General features: G+C 36.2%; 1 protein-coding gene and 1 long non-coding RNA gene across 2 annotated transcripts in view; one reads left to right on the top strand and one right to left on the bottom strand.

Moving 5' to 3' along the window:
- The window catches only part of LOC110281215 (pentatricopeptide repeat-containing protein At2g29760, chloroplastic-like), a 77123-nt gene that overhangs the window by 2865 nt on the left and 58847 nt on the right, over positions 1–15411 (bottom strand). The window lies entirely within an intron of this gene.
- LOC107489776 (uncharacterized) lies at positions 831–4616 on the top strand. Its single transcript, XR_001592284.3, has 3 exons — positions 831–1598; positions 1670–1978; positions 4365–4616. It is a non-coding gene; the product is annotated as an uncharacterized LOC107489776 (long non-coding RNA).

Here is a 15411-nt window from a genome sequence, read left to right on the forward strand (position 1 = left end):
TTTTTTAAAATATGAGACATAATTGACCATTTTAAAATATTAGATTGTAATACAAATCAACTTATCAAATCAATTTCAACTATCAACATGAATATTAAAATTAATTTTCATCTTAGAAAGTTTACATACTCTTTCTATACCCCATTTAAATATATCTTACATTTAAATTTGTATATTTACTAATTTAATTAATTTCTTTGATGAAAGAGAAGAGACATTCTTTATAAATTTATGTACCAAACATTGTTGTTTTGATATTAATATTGTGAATTATTTTGCCCGTAATAACATCAAAGAAAGCCAATTCACTGCTGTGGTTTCTGATAAATATTATGTAAGACCCAAAACCTTTGAAAAGTCTTATTATGATCAAGTCCCAAATCATATAGTTATTTGCAGCCTTAATTTCAGAAATTATTTTATTAAAGATAATTAAGGCAAGTTTTGATTTATTGAATTTGAAATGAGTTATGATTATTATCCAATTTTATAATTATTGGATTATTTTCTATATTTGATATAAAGTTGATAGTTATGAAATAATAAAGATTTTATATGATTTGGATTAAATAAGTAATGTTTTAAATATTAATATTGCTATTTTGGAAAATGAAGAAATTAAGTATATTATTTCTAATTATTTGATTTGGGCATTTTATTGAAAGTAATTTATAAAAATTGATGAGCAAATAGTATTTTTATACACTATTATTGTTGAATTAGAATTTATTTCTAATTACTACATTATACCTATTTTTAAGTGAAATTACAAAAATGCCCCTAACCCTAATTTTTGAAAATAAAACCCTAACCCATGACCCGGTAACTCATTGCTTCCCTAGCCCTCAGCAGCCTAACTCTACCCTGTCCTCCTTGTTACTCACGGACAGCAGCACCCACGGTTCCCTTTCCTCTTTCTCCATGAAAGGAAAGGAACAGAAACAGAAAATCAGAGGTAAATGGAGACTGAGTCACGGAATAAGGGAGGAGGAGAGGAGGACCTGCGTCGGCGTGCTGGTCTCACTACCGCCTTTGTCTGACCAAGGAGAGGGAAGAGTTACTCGCGCCATCACCTGCTGCTGCTACCCAATCCGCGCCGCCATGGTCGTCCCGTCCACGGAGCCATGAATCGCAACTCTGTCACCGAGAGGAGGGAGGAGACGCGATGCTGGAGGAGCCGCCCAGTGACTGTTGCATCGCGCAACCACTACGGCCCATGTTTTCTTCGTCGTTGCCAGGGGAATACCGCGCCACCACGCCTCGCCATCGAACCACCCCACTGCTACCACTGTCACGGAGAAGAGGCGTTGAAGAGGGGCAGAACTCGGGTCTCGTCGCTGCCGACCATGGGGCCTCGAGCCGCGTCGCTGTCACTGGCAAGAGGGGGAAAACGCGAGCTGGAAGGGCATGATGAGTCCTTCTGCCTCCGTTGTTTTGGTCCGCTGAGGAAGGGAAGATGCTGCCTTGGGGCTTCACGGTCGCCGAGCAGGCTGGGTCACCGTGATTTGGGCCGCTGAGACTTCCGGGATTGCCGATGGAGCTTTGGGCTGAGCTTCTCCCACTTGAGACCCTGCTGCCGCCGCCGGAAAAGTGTGTCGGTAAGGGTTTTAATTTGTGGTTTCGGTCATTTTGGATTTTGAGAAGGTTTTGATGTTGCGCGGTTTTATAGTTGATCCACCGGAGCTTCTGGCTGCCGCCGGAGTTGTGTTGGGGCCGGTTCGAAATCGCAGTTGCCTCATTGTGTTATTCTGATAAGAAATTATGTTTCGAATGATCTCGTGTTAGTATTCTGTTGTGTTCGGTTAAAGAATATGAGTTTTGATAACATGGCGTCGAGTCCTGATTATTATATGTTGCGATTAGTGTTGCTATGGTTATTGCGAATATGGCTTGAAGCTGAGGTTGTGGTTGTTTTTGATTTCGGGTTGAGGTGGAAAGGACTCTGTGACGCGTTTGGGTTATGGAATTGCGTTTTGAGGTAGGGGCGCTTTCCAAAAACTATGTTTTATGTATTGGAATTATTACATATGGATACTGATGTGAGATAATGTATTTAGTGATTGTATAAGCCTTAGGTGATGTTGATTATCCTGGATGAATGTAATTGTATGTTGAACGGATTATTATTTGGTTTTGATGAATGGATTGTTGTGTGGTTTTGTGAAACGAGATGCTTTTGAAGTTGGTTCTTTTAAAGCTTTGAAATCGGGTTTAATCCGTTGTGAATTGATTTGAGTTGAGTTGATTTTCTGGATAATGTGGAAAGTAGAACACACTTTTGAATTCAGCCTGGTTTACTTTAATTGACTTGGTTTTGGACAAATGATTTGTTACTGAGCCGTTTCTTTAAAGCTTTGGAAATAAGTTAAAACGGTTAATATTGAGTTGATTTTGAAATGGTTTCCCTGAGATATGCCACTGAGGCGACTGTTGGATTTAGCTTGCTTTTGAATTAATTTCTGGTTTTGAGCTGTTGAAAAGGAATGAGAAACGGTTTAGTTGGGACCCGAACCGGGTGGCAAAAGTCCAAGTTTTAGGAGAGGTGCTGCCGAAATTTCTACAAAATCCTAGTCTTGTTTGAAAAGTCATTTAAAAAGGGTTGGATTTGAGAAACTGTATTATTTGATTTATTAAGAGAATATTTATGTTTTCAAGCTTAATTTATTTAAATGAACTTCATGCGTTGAGTTCGGCTTATTTAGCAATGAACTATTTTTACCATTTGAATCACTAAAGGAAAGAATGATGCTCTAATATTGATTTCAATATAAAAAGGAGCTTTTAGTGATTTTAAAGAAATCTAGACTTTTGATTGAGTAATTAAGTTTGAGGCAATTTGGAAGAGTTAGAAAAATGGGTTCCAAAAAGAAACTTGAAAGTGGTTTGATTCAAATAAACCGGTTCCATTTCAAATGAGTTGATTTTTGGACCGGGTTGGAACTTGTGATTTGGTATGGCCGGTTTTACAGTAAATTCAGTTATATTTACTTGAACCGAGAATCTATGATTTTAAGGGTTTCAATGAATTTTAAGGAATTGATATAGGTTGACCTTCCCTAAAGACTTGGGACTCTGCCGAGAAACTTTTGTTATAAAATCCCATTGTTGGATGGGTGATTTTGAATGCTTTGAAATAAATCCTTAACTTGCCATGGTTTTGGAAGTTTTGGAAAGAGAATGCCAAGAGTGGCTTTGTTTTAAAAAAGGAACTTACTTCGAGTAAATTTGGCTTATGAGCCTGAGATGATTTGAGAAACGAGATTTTTAAAGCCAAGGCTGAAAAGAGTTGAAACTTGATTTCAAAGTGAAATGAATTGAGAAAATGATTTATGGCTTAAATGCCGATTTCATGAATTTGATGATTTTGAATGTGGAAGTGCTGTTTTGTTGTGAGCCAGATGGCTGTGTATGATTATGAATATTGGCTGGTTCTGGATTGAACCGTGAGCCGGATGGCTGAGATGGATGTTTATCCATGGATGAGAATGAATGCATGTATATGCTGAATTATTGATAATTGTGATTTGCACTTCCACTATCTGAGATACGAGTTTCCCTGGGTAGTAGCAGTGGCTAGCCACCACGTGCTCCAGGTTGAGACTTGATACTCTGTTGACCCTATGTCGTAAGTGTGGCCGGGCACTGTGAAAGTCCCGGATGAGCTCGCCCCCGAAATATTCACCAGTGAGGGTGATGGATATGGATCATGTTTATGATCAAGTTTATGATGAGTATAACTCGAGTTGGGGATGCGCGACAGAGGGACAGTCCAATGGTTAGCTACCAGGACTTGTCGGGTTGGCTCTATAACCGACAGATGATATCATCAGCCACTAGGGACAGGCATGCATCATATGCATCTATGTGACATTGTTTGGGTATGCATATTGTACTTGGTTTGCCTATGTGATTAACTGCTAATTGTTCTACTTGCAATAACTGTTTGTTTGTGTTTGCATCTTCCTACTTGTGTTTGCATCTGGAACTCTGTTGGATTGTGGTGGATTGGTTGTGGTTGGATTGTTTGGGCCTAGGGCCGTGGTTGAATGAGATGGACCGATGGTTGATTTCGGTTTTGTGGTTCTGGTTTGGAATAAGATATGAAAGGTTATTTTGGTTCATTATAGATAAACCTTTTTGAAATGTTTTGATGTTTTGAGAATTGAATAGTTCCTCTTTCAGAAAAGATTCCTGACTTTACTTTTATTGTAAACTGTTGTTTTTGAAAAGAGGCATAAGATGGTTATTAATCACTGGTACGATTTATCTTCATGTATCCTATTACAGTAATTCCCCAAAAAAAACCTCTACTGAGAACCCTTTCGAGGATGATGTTCTCACCCCTTACATTTTTCCCCTTTCAGGATATGGGCGCAGAAGTTACGAAGAATTTACCTAGTTATTGTTGTGATGCTCTGTATGGCCTTAGTTATTATTTATTGTACCCTCGCCTTTATCTTGATATATTCTATAAGAGGGATAAGAATTGTACTGGATAATGTTTGTAATATTATTTATATATATGTATGTATATATATATGGATGTACTCTTTATGAGTTTCTGTAAGTTGTATGGTATGTATAGACGTACGTTGTATGGCTAAAGTAATTTTTGGGAATGGTATTGCGGTTTAAAGTTTTAAACAGGCTCATATTTTAGTATTAAATAGTATAAGTGTCGTCGTAATGTCCGAACAATCAGAGTTACGCAGCCGGAAGCGTGAGCTTTTGTAGTTAGGGTGTTACATATTAGATCACATTTGTGACCCATTTTCATTGGACTAAATTCTGATAAAAAGGGTTCAAGTGTGAAAAGTTTCACCCAAGATTCTTTCACACCAACTTCACCCAAAATAGATATTTCAATGCAATTATTCTTAGCAAAAGAGGAAATCAGAGTAACAGATTTGTTGAGCACTACCAAACTTCTGATAGGTCTATCATCATTTTTTTGTAGCCAAACAATTGATGTGGTTTCAAACGTTTCAGTGCTGAGATTAAATGACACAAGTATTTGTTCTTCTTCGTGTCCATTAGTGGCATGCTCGCTACCCCACCAGTGACATACTCCATTCAAGTACGCTACAGAAGCATTATGTATATATTCCTTCTTAGTCATTTCAAGATCAAGTTTCTTCCAATAATTACTTTTTAGACTATAAATTTGCCAAATTGTTAGAACAGGCTCTTTTAAAAAAGTTTGACCATGAATATAATATACACATTGAATCACTTTATAGTCATCATTCACATCATCATAACCAAATCCATGAATACTTACTTGCCGATCAAAGCCGGGCTCATCATCAGTAATACCAGGAGGAATAATTTTATGCTGGTCGGTTTTGGGGTTCCAAAGTCCTATTTTTACATCAAGACCTTCTTCTTCATAGTGACATATGATACCATTAACACAGTCTAAAATTTTATAAAAACCATTTTCTTCAAACAGACTTGGAAAAACTAACGTAACTATATTTTCGTACCTTTCTCCAGAAAGCAAATGCACATCATTTTCATAGACGTCTCCTTCACTTCTTTCGTCATAAAAATATCTCCATAGAAGGAGAGAGGATGAGTGAGTAGTTTTAGATTTTAAATTCTCGTAGTACATGCTCTTAAAATTAGAATTCTCAAATAAATTTAGCCAAGACTTATGCATGCAACTAAATCGCTTCAAAGACTTAACAGGTAATTTTGTTAGAATTTCCAATACAAGATCCTTAGGAATCTGATCGCTATAGGTTGTCATTTCCGCTGAAAATGAAGATAGAACAATAGAGGATAGATTTTTACGTTTGTGGCGTGCCTCGTAAAATGTAATGAAAAATAAATTAGATTCGAACATACAAGTTTAGAAAAATTTTAATGATATTACATTTTTGTCGCTCTATTTGTTTCTTTCCTAATCAAGATCTTCAATATATAGCACTAAACATCAAACCAATCAAATTGATTGATTGTGAATATATATCACAAATCTAAATAGAATAAAAGGAAAGCCATCTAAATTGTGAGCACTTGAATTGCATTTGCAATTACAAACATAAATATATAATTATTACTCATTAAACTTAGTTTATTCTTAAATATACTAGATTCTACTAGTTTAAAAAAATAAACAACCTAAGTTAAAAATAATTACTTGTCATTAATATTTTTTCCGTACAAAATAAAAAAGTAAATGAATTTTAAAATAAATCTAAAGTTATTGTTATTTGTGCTATGTTGTTGGGCAAATAAAATAAAAAAAATTTTGGAGGTTAAATCAAAATGATGTAATTCGAAAAAACAGTAATATTAGGAAGATAATAAAAAATTAGAGTTGAAAATAATTTTATATCATTAATATTTTGCCTGTACAAAATAGTAAAGTAAATGAATCTTAAAAGAGATCTCAATTTATCATTATTTGTGCTACGTTGCTTGGCAACTAAAATAAAAAAGAATTTTGGCGGTTAACTCAAAATGATATGATTCGAAAAAATAGTAATGTTAGAAAGATCATAAAAAATCAGTTCAAACTTGTTTTATTTAGCATTCATTAATAGTTTTACAATTTTGAATAATAAAAAAATATAAAAGTAAATATTTATCATTTTGCGCTACTACCAGAAGATTTCAGAGAGGAATCAAAACGAGAGAATACAAGATGAAAAAATGTTATATCCAACTCAAAACTTTAAGCTTTAAGTTAATACGTCTCTCATCTTATATACTCTTTACTTATTCATATTTTTTTCGATGTAGGACTAATTCCTTATACTCCTCACACTTGCAACCCTAACAATAATTTAATGATAAAATAATTAAAAAATTAGATGTAGAAAGATATATCATTATCCAATTTTTAAAGATGCAGATAAGTATTGAATTAAAGATGTAGAAAGTGAACGGACAAAGAAGGCGAAAAAAAGAGAAGACTATGCCATTTGAACTATAATTCTAACGGTATAGTCTTTCTTTTTCACCTAAAAATTTCGGGTTATTCGAATCTCATTCCTAATTTTGAAAAAAAAAAGAGGCAAAGAAAAAGTTTTAAAGAATAAACTTAATTACACAATAAGGACATACATTTAAAGAATAACTTAAGTGATCCTAAATATTAACTTTGGTTAAATTTAAAAAATTCAAATTAATAGTATAGTTAATTAGTGACTAAATAAAAAAATTGATATGTCATAGAAGATAAATTACGTATTAATTAATTAGAAACTATCTCTTTTTTTTAAATACTAGTATATAGATCTGTGTTTTATACGAGCATGAAAAGAAATTCATAATACATAAATATATTTAATTTCATAGTATAACTTTTTGTCATATATAACTAATTAAATTGATGATATATGAATAAAATTAAATAGTTAACTACCATAATATAATTTATGAGCATGCATTACCCAAATTTTTTTACTATTCAATATTTAGAATTGTATTTGTCAAGTAATTTAAAATAATATTTAATTATTTTATATTTAATATATTGTAATTAAAAATAACATTTTAATATGAATTTTTATTATAATAAAATTTACAACATAATAATTAGTCTTAATGAATAAAAAAGATTTATATTTTTATGTATTTATATGTTTTATATTTAGTTTAAAAAAATAAAGTGTTGCATTTTTTATTTTAAAGTGTTCTATATTAAAAAATATTTATTTATATTTTAATATTTTCTATATTTATTAAAATTCCTCAACATTCTTCTTTTATAGCTTCTTTTTATTTTCATTTATATTATGACATCCAATGAATCATAAGAGTAGCATATTTAATGCATATAGAGTTCGTTGAGCTTATTTAATGTAAAATTATATGTTCGAATTAAAATCTAAAATAAAAGAAATTAGCATTAAATTCCTTCTTGAACATGTAATAACAAGCTAAGCACTCATCTAAAATTTTTACTGAAAAATAAGGGATACCCTTATTATACTTTTATTTCTAAAAATACCACATACAAAAAAAAGAAGAAAGCTAAAAATAATATAAAGATTTTTAAGTTACAAATACAACAAATAAATTAAATAAAAGCAGGTGCTAGCTAGCTGTTCCATAACTAAGTCATCTTGGAAGCCAAGTCTCAGAATATGGCCATGAATCATACTCCCATGAATATTGAATAATGGAACCAAGGTTGGCACAGGCCTTTATGAAGGTGTTCCCATGGCCACTAATGTATGAAACCATGGAAGTGTATATATTTAAGGTTTCAGTAAAGAAATCGTTATTGGTAGAATCTCGAATCATCCAGTTTCATAAGTAAAGGGGCTTTTTGAAGCTACTAAGTGATGCAGAACGCACTGTCATTTGAATAACGGAACATTATCTGATTTGTTTTCATTAATACTTCAGATATCCAAAATTGATTCGTGTGATATAATTTATTATTTTCCAACACTAAGAGTCGTATTTTTTTAAATATAAAACATAATTGACCATTTTAAAATATTAGAATGTAAATAATAATAATTTATTTTAATATAAATGAATAATTTTAAAAATGTATTTAAAATAATATTTATAATCTTCTTTTAAAATTTAGTTTATAAAACCTTATTTTAAATTTTTAGCAATTACTTTTTAAATTACGATCCTTTTATTATTCTATTTTTAGCTTCAATATTTGGAATTCTCACTTATTTTTATATTTATAAAAATAACCTTGTGTTTTTATAAAATATCCATTTTATCCCTATACTTTATTTATTATCCAAAATACCTCAAAACTTATACTATTGTAAATTATACATCGATTTTATATACAAATACAATATTACCCTTAAAAAATAAATTGTAATTACTAATCTTTCTTTTATACCAAAATCGAAACCTTTAGCTTTTTTCTTTCAAAATATTACTTATGCTTTAATCTGTTCTCAAGTTTTTTGGTTACCGAATTTTCACGGTTTTTAGTTTAATCTTTCAACCACCAATCTCATCAATTTTCTCAAAATACCATACCACAACAGTCTCAAAACCATTAAAATAACTACAGTTGAGCTGTTCCTCATAACCAAATCAATAAATCACAAGCAACAACAATAATTCAACATAAACTCATTCAAACTCAAACAATAATCAATCAAACCAACATTCACTTATCAAATTCACATTTAATTATTATAAAATTACTAAACCCTACCTTCGTAAAGAAATCATAACAACAGAAACTCCGGAAAAGCTTTTCGACCAAGCTGTTAAAGAAGAAAATGTCAAAAATCGTCTATATCTCCTAAAATTTCTTTTGGCCGAACTTAAGAAGAAGGAAGGCTACGCCATCGTCAACTTTTACCGGACAAAAATAATGCTAACATATAGAAAAAGAGAATATGAACACTTTTATTAAATTAAATTTTTTATTGAAGTTATAGATCTCAAAAAATTAGAGCTTTCTCAAAAAATCAAAGCCGAAAGCTCGGAAATTTTTACGATTTGTCTCTCTTTCTCCCACGGTCTCTCTTTCTTTATTTTCTTTCTACTCTACTTAGTGAGTTTCAAAAACTAAAGTATGTATATGAATGTATCTTTTTTTGGTGACTTAAAAAAAAACTAAGAAAGAAATAAAAACAAGAAACTGCTTAAGAAAGGCAGTCCCGCTGAATACTACTCTTAAACTCCTTCCAAGGCAATGGAAGCTCCACTTGGGGAGAAATAATCCTCATTGCGGTCTTTTCCATGATGTCTGCTACTGTATTTGCATCTCTCAAGATCAACCGAAGATCAGCACGCCATTTCCAAGACATGGTATCTCGGATTTTTAACACCAAAGAATCAATAAACCCAGAACAATCTTGTAAATTATTGACAATAGTAAAAGCCTTCACACAGTCTGTCTCACATATAATGTCTCTTTGTCCCGAGTCCCATGCTAAAAGAAAGCCTCTCCAAATAGCAAACAACTCTCCTTGCAAAATGCTATGACTCTCAATTGTTCCCAGACAGCCTCGTTGCCACCTTCCCTTCCAATCTTTGCTAACACAAGCAAAACCAACTCGAGCACCACTGCCAGGATAGCTAGCATCACAATTAATCTTAAAGGTACCCACTGAGGGGGGAATCCAAGAGCCACTAATGGTTGAGGGGATAGATAGTCGTTGCAACTCAAAAATATTTCGGAGCTCCTTTTCTAAGGACAAAGCCATACCAATTACCTTGTCTGTGGTCCAATGCTCGTGAAGATGAAAGATCTCGTTATTTCTCGAATACCAAATCCACCAGAGACCAGAAAAGAATCTAAAGGGGCGCTGTTTGCTATTATGTAAGAACCAACTCATCAAATCCACTGGTTGATCGGAGATCCCTAAAGCTTGCCAAACAAGTTGGACTTTTGGACAATCCCGAATACAATGTAAAATCGATTCCTGACCTGAGAAACATCGTGGACAGCTATCCGTGTGCGAAATGCCCCTCATAAAATGAAATGCAGCAGTAGGAAGAGCCTCCCGAAGACATAGCCAAGCCAAAAAGTTGTGCTTTTCCGGAACATGTTGACGCCAAAGCCAAAGCCAATTACCCCTATCCTCCCAACTAAACATCTTCTTACTGAGCCACAAATAACCACTATGAGCATCATAAACTTTTGAGGCCGTATCAGTCCAACACCAACCGACCTCTGAACCAGCTTGAACATTTGGATTGTAAGAGTTAATGTTGCTCTGCAGAGACTGATTCAAAGGAGAATAGATATTCTCAAGGTTCCACTATCCAGATGACCAAAGGTCCAAGATCCTGAGATCCGAATCAGAAATGTGAACATAATCCATCTCCTGACACAGTCGCCCCTCTCTTCTCCATTTAGAAAACCAAAAGTTCTGTTCCAAATCCCCAATGCACCAACTAAAACCTTCCTTCAGGATACCCAAGCTTGACATATACTCTTCCAAACATAAGATCCCCTTCCTCGAGACCGACTAAAACAATCATCCTTAGAAGAATGGTATTTCTCCATCAACAGTTGAACCCATAGCTTATCGGGATGGTGAAAAAGTTGCCAAACTAGTTTTTCAAGAAGAGCAATATTGGCACAAAAAGGATCTCTAATTCCCAGACCTCCAAACTTCTTAGGAGTGACCAACACTTTCCAGTTAACTAGATACAGGCCTCTACCATCAGCTTGACCCTCCCATAGAAAGTTTTGCATCATGGATTCTATCTTATTAGTTACCCATTTAGGGAAGAGAGATACTTGCATGCGATAAGTAGGAATCGCAGTCACTACCGAGTTGAGCAAACAGAGTCTGCCTGCCTTATTAAGCAATCTCCCTTTCCAGCTGGCTAGCCTTCCCTGAATCTTGTCCAAAACATCGTTGAAAGTTGCGCGTGTCACCCGAGAGTGATTAAGGTTCACCCCTAAATACTTGCCCAAGTTCTGGACGAATCTGATGGAGGAGACTCCAGTGAAAATCTCTTTTCTTGTCGATGAAACATTCCTGGAGCATAGCACTTTAGATTTTTCCACATTAACCTTCATCCCAGAGGCTCTGCAGAAATTTTTCAAAGCTACCATTACAGTTTGAACTTGCTGTTTTTCAGGTTTACAAAAAAGAAGTAAATCATCAGCAAACATCAAATGAGAAATTCTTGGACCCCCTCTAGAAACCGCAACCGGCTTCCACAAGCCCTTATCAACTTGCTGATTAATAGAACAGGACAATCTCTCTATACACAACATAAACAGATACGATGATATAGGATCTCCTTGTCTAAGACCCCTGCTCGGAGTAAAGCTATTTAATCTATCCCCATTCCAGAGGATAGACAGTGAGGAAGCAGTGACACAACGTATAATCAGATTGACTGTCGGAGGAGGAAAGCCAAAACTCACTAGGGTTTGTTTCAGAAATCCCCAATCCACTCTATCGTACGCTTTCTCCAAATCAATCTTAAAGGCCAGGGTGCCTTTCTTTGACTTTGTCTTTTTCATGAAATAGAGAACCTCTTGTGCTACAATGATGTTGTCTGGGGTTCCTCTCCCCGGGATAAACCCTCCTTGAAGGGGCCCAATAATCTCTTTGAGATGGGGACGAAGTCTATTGACCAGGACCTTCGTTATAACTTTGTAAACCACATTACAGAGACTAATTGGTCAGAAATCCTTCATGGAAACTGGGTTTTCTACCTTCGAAATAAGAACCACAAGAGTTTCCATCATTCTTGGATCCATATCCAAACCAGAGAACGCATGACGAACCATAGTCCAAATATCAAAACCAACAATCTTCTAGTATTCTTTAAAGAAGAAAGCCTGAAACCCATCAGGGCCCGGCGCCTTAAAAGAATGCATACTGAAAACAGCTGACTTAACTTCTTCCAGAGTAACTGGGCTGTGAGGCTACAACAGGCTTCATCATTCAGGGAAGGCAGCGGCACATCACCAAGACAACCTAAGTCTACATCCTCCGACTGGCAGAATAGGCGTTTATAGAAGGATTCAGCTTCCCTTCTAAGGACATCCGGGTCCGTTTCCCACACCCCATCTTGAAGAAAGAGACCATGAATCTTATTATGCTTTCTCCGCACAAGAGTCTGGACATGAAAGAACTTGGTATTTCTATCCCCAAATTTTACCCACTGCTCTCTGGATTTTTGAAACCATAGAAGTTCCTCCTGCACAAGCGTGTTATTAAATTCCTCAATCAGCTGTTTTTCTTTTTGCCGCATAGACAAATCTTCTATTACTTCAAGTCGCTTCTGAAGGAAATTAATATGTCTCTCCAATTTGCATGTCCTAATGAAAATGTTGCCGAACACTTTAGAATTAAACTCCAAAGAGTTCTTCTGCACTTCTGAAAGCTTGCCATGCATCTCTCTGTAGCTAGCCTGCCATGACTGGTTCACAATATCTCTGTACCCCGGATGAGTTTCCCAAGCTGCAATAAACCGAAAATGTCTATTCTTTTTCGGTTGGGGACGACCTGTACAGCGTACTAGGATAGAACAATGATCAGACTAAAGTCTATTTAAAATTTCTGCGTAAGCCTCTGGAAAGAGAGATAGCTAACCACTATTGATACAAACCCGGTCAAGTTTTTTCGCTACCTCAACACCATTTTTAACCCTTCTGTACCAAGAAAACTGTCTTCCAATAGTCTTCAAGTCAAACAGATTACTATCCCCTAGAGAGGCAGCAAGCCGATCTGCATGACGACTCGAGAAGAGGCAACCCTTAGATTTATGAGAGAATAATACTTCATTAAAATCACCAAGAACAATCCATGGCCCGCAGAAAGACGAAGACTGAGTAACAAGATAATCCCATAGCAGAACTCTGGTATTAAATTGAGGACTACCATAGATACCACTGCACCTCCAAATCACATTATTTACCTGAACCTCAACTGTAACACACTGATCGAAATCACTGATCGAAAGCATCAACCCATTTGCAGTGAACACCCTGTATTGCAGAAAGGAACCAGATACCCTCCTTATGTCCTGACGCCTCCACTATACCAATAGGGAGATAACCAAGTCTGTCCCAGAACAGTTTCAAGTGTTGAAAAGGATAGTGAGTTTCAACCACAATAAAAATTACAGGTTTAAATTTCCTAACCAGCTCTTTACAATTCACCCGGGCTAACTTATTGGAAGCACCCCTAATATTCCAAGCTATTATATTTAAACTATCCATAATATAAAATATAAAAATATAAAACAAGGAAATCAAAGTGCTTCACCAACCTCAAACCGAGGCTTGCCCAGCAGAAGTGACTCCCGTGACCTTCAGGTTTGCCGGATCTCCATGGAATATCTCTTTAATCCCGCCTATCGACGCAGTAACAGCCGGCAATGCGCCTTCCTTCTCCAATGGAACCGCCACGGTAACACCCTCCTTCACAGTTGCAGGAAGACATGACGATGCTTCCACCACTGTGCCTCCATTTTTCTCAACTGGCGAGCTCTGTAGGGACCCCGGCCTTGGTCGTTTCCGGAGAGAAGACCCGCAAGGCACCGGAGTGTGTCGGGTTGAGGAAATCGACGTCTCACCAACACGGGAAGCGCTGTGTCCGACCTTGACTCGTGACCCGACCCTAGCGCGATAGGAGTTGGATCCATTCGTGTGAGAGAAGTGAATGGTGGGCCTGATTACTCTACCCGAATCGGTTCTGGATTGAATGCCTCTTTGGACCTTGTTAGATTGCCTCTGACCCAGCTTGGTTTTACCTTTCCTCACAACTTGCTCCCAGCCTGGTTTATCATGCATGCAAGCCTCCTCAACATTATTTCCTTCCAAATTATTAGCCTCCAAATCCTCTTGCAAATTCGATGCAGGATTCTCGCCAATAACACCACCTACCACATTAGGTTCTACTTCTTTTGAATTGTGAATTTTGGTCTCAGGATGTGACACTGCCTTTGTACCGTCCCGTGGCTTGGTGGCATCGGAATCAGCACTCTTTTTTTTCTTGGAGTCTCTACCCAAACACTGTGCCATATCATGACCATAACTAGCACAAGAATTATAAATTAAATTTAAACATTCATATTCCACTACATGAGTTACACCTTTCACAATGATATGCTTGATCACTGACAATTCTAAATTTATTTGAACACATGCTCGAGCATATCGTCCTCTCTCAGCTAACTTACTGATCACTGGCAGTCCTAAATTTATTTGAACACATACTCGGGCATATCGTCCTCTCTCAGCCAACTTAGTGGCTAAGTCCACTCTGATGGGAACTCCTATTGCAGAAGCAATATGCATCATGGCCTGTTCCTGATAACACCAGATTGGGAGCCCCAAAATCCGAACCCATACAAGCGTAGACCCGAAGGATTGCTCACATGGCCGAAAATCTATATCCCACGGTTTTACAGCAACATAGTGCCCCTCAATCAACCACGGGCCACCAAGCATGACCTTCTCACCATCTTCACATGCATCGAATTTTACCATGAAGTACCCAAACCCCACATCAAGCAGATCAAAGCCACCTTTGATGCGCCAAACCATCCAAAACTTGTGTGAAAGAGCTGTGTAACTCTAATTTTTATCAAGAACCTTGATCACTAAAGCTTTTCGATAAGGTTCTGCCAAACAAACTTGGCTTCTTCAGTGAAGTTTACACATGGAGGTTGGGAATCGCCCTGCTTGCCCACCACCACCGTGGCTATACTATCCCCAGATAGAGATCCTGCAAGTGCAAACGCCTTCGATTTTTCTGGACCAATGACTTTATCTCTAAAGGAGATCTTTGTAGGATTTAAAAAACCCTCTCGTGAAAAACCTTCCTTGGCACCGGATGCACCCCCACCCATACTCTCCCCCTTATCTCTTCTGACGGCATGGCCGCCATCCTCACTGTGTTTCGCCCGCAAACACTCGTTTTCACTCTCTCCTTCTCTCATTCTCTCTGACTACGGAGTACGTATTCTTTCTCTGCTAGGTTTCAA

This window comes from Arachis duranensis, chromosome 5, assembly GCF_000817695.3.
Source record: "Arachis duranensis cultivar V14167 chromosome 5, aradu.V14167.gnm2.J7QH, whole genome shotgun sequence".
Taxonomy (NCBI): Eukaryota; Viridiplantae; Streptophyta; class Magnoliopsida; order Fabales; family Fabaceae; genus Arachis; species Arachis duranensis.